The sequence below is a fragment of the Sarcophilus harrisii genome, chromosome 1 (assembly GCF_902635505.1).
Source record: "Sarcophilus harrisii chromosome 1, mSarHar1.11, whole genome shotgun sequence".
Taxonomy (NCBI): domain Eukaryota; kingdom Metazoa; phylum Chordata; class Mammalia; order Dasyuromorphia; family Dasyuridae; genus Sarcophilus; species Sarcophilus harrisii.
Window position 1 is genome coordinate 44,977,043 of NC_045426.1, and position 6,449 is coordinate 44,983,491.

General features: G+C 35.1%; 1 non-coding gene across 1 annotated transcript; it reads left to right on the top strand.

Annotated features, from left to right (window-relative positions):
• Positions 1-362: 362 nt before the first annotated feature.
• LOC111719440 lies at positions 363-468 on the top strand. The gene has a single exon (XR_002769584.1). It is a non-coding gene; the product is annotated as a U6 spliceosomal RNA (small nuclear RNA).
• Positions 469-6,449: the final 5,981 nt, after the last annotated feature.

The window sequence follows — 6,449 nt, forward strand, 5'->3', positions numbered from 1 at the left end:
CTTTCATTTAGCAAGAATAATTGGTTAAAATAGGAAAATATTGTAATAGTAGAGGACACAATCTCCTCTTTACCATAGTACTGGTTGCTACACCTCATATAAACTCTTCAATGACCTGACTCCACTATGATTTCTAACTCTGGTAGGGAGGACTTCTTAATATTAGTTATCTTCTCCCTCAAGTTCTCTCTCTTTCCCTTTTCTTCCATGGTGGTTGGTTGTGGAGAGAGAATCTTGTCTTTCTTTTCACTCTGTCCCCACATAGTTTTATCTTAGAATATTGATTTGAGGGTGATTTTCCTGCTTTTTATAATGGGACATATTTTCTGGTATTTGTTGAAGCCTCAGAATATCTAGCTTTAGTGCTTGCTTCAGTAGCACATAGACTAAAATTGGAGTGAACAGAGAAGATTAGCATAGCCCCTCTGCAAGTATGACATGCAAATTTGTGAAGTATTCAATTTTTTAAAATAAAAAAAAACATCTAGCTTTAGATGTTCCTGTTATTACAATTCATGACCAAGTGCCTCCTGAACCCCTGCTTTATGTATCCCCAAATACGTTTCTGTATTTGACAATGCCACTTAACAACGGGATAATTTTTGGCTCTATATTTTCTCTATATGTTTTTTATAAATTTGCTAACTCTTTGGGGTCAGGGACAATATTTTGCAATTTGCCCTACTTAAAATTTTTAGAAAAGGGTAATACAGTGTTCAAATGTTTGATTGTAAAACAGGCTGCTTCTGACTGAAAGGAGAAATTTTCATGGCCTCAGTTTGGTAGGCAGAATTTTAAAGATTTGGTAATAGGGTGGGATGTCATTTATAAAATATGATTGGGAGGCTAGCAGAAACCTTGCTTACTGGACTTCCATAAGAAGAGTATCAGGCTGCTTTGAAGGTCAGATGGACCAAAGGCCTCTAACATAGGACAACTGTATCCTGAAAAGGACTTGGATCCAAATGAAAAAAAAAACATATTGAAATATTAATTTGGTGTTAATAGCAGGATATAGTATAAGATACTCAGAAATATGTTTGTAAAAGCAAAGAGATCTTAGAGATCATCTTTCCTATGCCATTATTTATAAATGAACAAACTAGGGCAGAAAAGGTCAATTAATTTGTTAATGGTCATACATCTAGTCAGTTGCCTAGACAGACATAGTCCAGAATTCTTTTCGTCTTACCTTATTGTCCTCTTTTTAAGATAAGCTTTCTTGGACAATTTACCTCAATTCTCTAGATCTCAGTTTCCTCATCTTCAAAATGACTGGATCATGATTCCCTACGATCCTAAATCATAAAGGAGAGGCAATGTTGACCACACAATTATATCTGCCCATTCTGGATTGAACTGAGAACTTTCCCTAACAAAATGGGGCTAATCACACATAAGAAAGATCACATGGTATCTCAGATAAAATTACAGTGGAAAAATAAGGTGTTTGGATGCCTGGAGGAAGGGAAAGGTCTATGAAAAGACAACAAAACACTATTGATAAAGGCAGAGTACATTATGATTTCTAGCACCTTGACTTTTTAATGGTAAAAATTCAACCACTGGCCTGTCTCTCTTCAACTCCACTTTCATTTTCCTTGATTTCCAGCTATGATTTCTGCTTTACTCTTACTTTAATTATTTACTAAGGTACCAGCCTGGAAATCCAAACTCAGTGACCCTACACTATGACCTGCTGAGCTGATTCTCAAGCCTATGAAGCTTCTGCCATACAATTTTTCAGTTCCTGTTTCTTGGCTTCTAGACATCACTGAAGGAAATTATGAAATTGAAGTAATTTCATTTTTTACAATACATAGCACATCAATTTTCCAAACCTTCCCACTTATCATGCTATTTCTGCAGTCTAGAATACTCTCCTTTCTTTTCTTTGCCTGTTGAATGTTTATCTTGTACTCTTATATTCTCCCTGCTCAATAATCACCTTATCCTCTCAGTCCTCATATATGTACAGTGTGTCACTCTAATATATCATGTATTGTAATAACTGGTGCATGTGTAATATTTTTGAATATCATCTTCCTAAGGGCAAAGACTGTGTGTTATCTCACTTTTGTATCTATTGTTAGGACAGTACTTTGTACCCAGTAGACAATATTTGTGGCTGATAGGGCAGTTCTGCATCCTGAAGATGCACATAGGCACCTACAAAAACACGTCCAATACTTTTCAGTTTTATTGTTTTTAAGGGTTTTTTTCAGAAGCAGCTTCTAGAAATTCTCTTATTTCTCTGCTGGAACAACATTAACATTTAAATTTGAAAGTGGTTAGAATTTGACTCCCATTATTTTACAATTCAATTCCTTCAAACTATGGACAGAACGCTGAATTAAAGCTCAGTAAAGACATTTAAGTTCCCCAATGAAGCTGCTGAAACATTTAAATGTTGGGCAACAGCTCTCAGAAGCCTTTCATCTGAAATTTTCTTGCATTGACTCTTGCTTCAATCTTTAACTCCTGGTGTAGTGGGTTTGTGGCCAGAGATGCTAGCTGGCTGATGAGGACTGAAAATTCTATTCAGACATTTAAAATTCACTTTCAACTTTTTATCAGAAAAAAAAAAACGCCTCCCATTCTTGTTTTTCTCAGGGTAATATTAATCAGCGTTCACAGAGAAACAGCCCTTAATCTTCCTGGGTTTAAATGTTTTCCATGTTTTCTGCACATACCCTCAGTTCTTAGCCTTTTTTCCTTTTTTCTTTTTGTTTATTGCAACATTCTCTCAACATTCCTGAACATGGTGAATCAGAAACTATCAGCTGAATGAAAACTTGTATACAAGGGAAGAATACAATGTAAAAAAGTGTTCAATTAAGGGAAAAGAGTAATTTAAAATGTATATTAAACAGAAATAAAGTGTTTCTTTTGTAATGAGGGAAAATCACCATTTGGTACTAAAAACCAAGGCAGGTGGAGCTGCTTATCACCCATGAACTCCTGTCTGCAAGTATCTAGGGAATCCCTTCTTCTCTCCCTTAATGTGAACAGAGATTGCCTAGTAACTCACTCCTTTTCTGAAGTGGGACTTCCCTTTCAAACTCTATACATGCAGTCTTTCATGAGAAAGGAAAAAAAAAGGCTAGAGAAATATAGTGAAAGGCTCTTAGCCAAAATACAGCAATTTGATTACTTTGTCCTGGTTCTCTAGTGCACGGAGGCCTCTCTGCCTTGAGTCTTCCTGTACTGGACCTCTCCACTCCTGTATGATTGAGACAGACCTTTCCTGAAGTTCTTCCAAAATATTTTCTGCTGGAAATTTGTTACATTCCAAATATTTGTGAGTTCTGTCACTTCAAAACCCATTCAGAGGCTTGATCTGATGTTGATTCTGAGGAAAGCCAGGAAGAATTCAAGGAAAGACCTGTCCACCCTCCACCATCTTGCCTGCATCCCCCAACTATTAAAAACATGATTTTGAATCACTTGCCAACTTGGATCAGACCTTTAATAATTTAGGTTTCCTTGCTTTTAAATTTGTTCTCTTTTGTAATTTTCTATATGCATTCAAGTAAAATGGAATGATATAGATTCAATATCTCTTTTGTATTGAATAATTTCAAAGGTGTAATAAAATAGTGACATTCAAATGAAAAAAGATAACAGTTCTAAATGCGAGTTACTTAGTCTTCAATCAAAAAAGGATTTCGCTGGTAGTATGGTGTTTTCTTACTTCTGGTTTCTTTTTACTCTTTTCACCCTCCGTTTAGCCCCCAGGTGATTTTTTTCCTAAAACACTGATTTTTATTGCAGCTATATTTACTTATTCATTAAACTTTTCATTTTCAAAATATAGATGTAGATAGTTTTCAACATTCACCCTTGCAAAATCCTGTGTCCCAGTTTTTTCTTCCACCATTCTCTCCAACCTTCCTCAAGACAGCAAGCGATCCAATACATGTTAAACATATACAACTCTTCTATACATATTTCCACAATTATTATGCTGCACAAGCAGATCAAAAAAGAAAAAAAATGAGAGAAAACAAAAAGCAAGCAAACAATAACAAAAAAGGTGAAAATACTATGATGTAATCCATATTCAGTCCCTATAGTCCTCTCTTTGGATGCAGATGGCTCTGCATTACAAGTCCATTGAAACTGGCCTGAATTACTTTAATAAGAGCCATTTCCATCAGAATTAATCATCGGATAATTTTGTTGTTGTTGTGTACAATGTTCTCTTAGTTCTACTTACTTCACTTAGCATCAGCTCATGCCAGTCCTTCCTGGCCTCTTGGAAATGATCCTGTTGATCATTTCTTATTAATATTCCATAGCATTGATATGCCAAAACTTTTTTTAGCCATTCTCCAATTGATGAGCATCTACTCATTTTCCCATTCCTTTCCACTACAAAAAGGGCTGCTACAAACATTTTTGCACATATGGGCTCTTTACCCTTTTTATGATTTCTTTGGGATATAAGTCCAGCACAGATATGGCTGGGTCAAAGGGTATGCCCACTTTGATAATTGCAGCTATAGTTAAATGCTAATAGCTTCATATTACCTCCAAAATCAAATATAAAATCCTTTGTTTTGAGTTTAATGCCCTTTATAACCTAATTGCTCTTCATATTTCCAGCCTTCTTAGGCCTTAAACCTTCCCAAGTATTGCTCAAAGTACTAGATACCAAGTATACTCTAGTGACATTAGCTGCCTTGCCATTCCTGTGAATGAGACATTTCATCTTTCAGCTTTGGGCCATTTTTATGGTGGTTCATTGTATTTGGAATGGTCTCCCTCTTTCACTCCTCCTGCTGACATCTTGGCTTCTTTTAAGTCCCAATTAAAATCTTTGGTAAGTCATCTAACTCCTTTCTGCTTCAGTTTTCCCTTCTGTAAGAAAGGAGGATAATGATAGACCATAGAAGCATGGTGGTTGTGTTATTCAAATAAGATAATAATTGCAAAGCACTTAGTGAAGTAGGTGCTTAATAAATGTCATTTTAGCTGTTGTGATTATTATCATAGCATAAGGTTTGTGGAGTATAATCACTATTGTCAGCTGTAAATAAACAAAGTATGAGTAACTTCCTTATAATAGTCTTTTATGAAATAAAAATGTCATTTCAGGACACCATGATGGAATGTCATAGAGAAAAAAAGAACCTTAATGGGAATTCAGTAGGACTATAACAGCATTACACCAAATGCCCCCTTGTGAGCCTTTGTAACTATGACACATCAGTACAAAACATTCTTCTGGATTTAATAAGATCTTTTGATAGTTAGTTGGCCCTCTGGGATACTAATCAAATAAAAAAAAAAGATAGTGCCAGTACCCTTTTAAGATGATAAGATCTGAAATTAGGGGCCAAAGATTGCCCTTTTCTCTATTCTACATCATTCTAGATGCTCAAAGAATCTGAGTGGCAAGGATTGTTGGGCCCAATTAGTACCATCCATACTTGAACAAGAATCCCTTCCACAATATTAATGACGAGTAGTCTTCCAGACTATTGGCTGTTAATTTTTAATATTATTTTATTTTTCCCAATTACATGTCAAGAAAATTTTTAGCATTTATTTTGATAAGATTTTAAGTTCTAAATTTTTTCCCCTCTCCTTTTCTAAAGTAGCAGGCAATCTGATATAGATTATGCATGTTATCATGTAAAACATATTTCCATATTAGTCACAGCTGTGAAAGAAGAAACAGATCAAAAGGAAAAAAAAAAGAATAAAATCAGTGGAAAAAGTGTGCTTCAATTTGCATTCTGAGTCCATCAGTTATTTATCTGATTGTGGATAGCGTTTTGCTTTGTAAGTCCTTGTATTATTGTGTTGCTGAGAAGAGTGGTCTATCATAGTTGATCAATGTTACTGTCACTGTGTACAATGTTCTCTTAGTTCTATTGACTTCAGTCACCATTAATTCATGTAAATATTTTCAGGTTTTTCTAGAATCTGTCTGTTTATCATTTTTTTGTTGCATTATATTCCATCCATATGCCATTCCATCCATATATCACAGCTTGCTCAGCTGCTCATCAATTGATGGGCATCCACTCAGTTTCCAATATTTTGCTAGCACAAAAAGGATTGCTGTAAATATTTTTTCATGTGTAGATCTTTTTTTCCCCTCCTTTTTATGTTTTCTGGGATAAACTTAGTAGCAAAATTGCTGGAACAAATGGTACGCACACTTTGGTTGCCCTTTGGGTTTAGTTCCAAATTGCTCTCCAGAATAGTATCAGCTCATAACTCCATCAACAGTATATCAGTGTTTCAATTTTCCCACGTCTTCTCCCACCTTTATCATTTTTCCTTTTTGTAATATTAGCCTATTTGATAGGTATGAAGTGGTACTTCAGCATTGTTTAAATGTGCATTTCCCTAATCAAAATTGATTTAGAATATTTCATCTGCTTTTATATAGCTTTGATTTCTTCATCTGAAAACTGTCTGTTTCTATCCTTTAA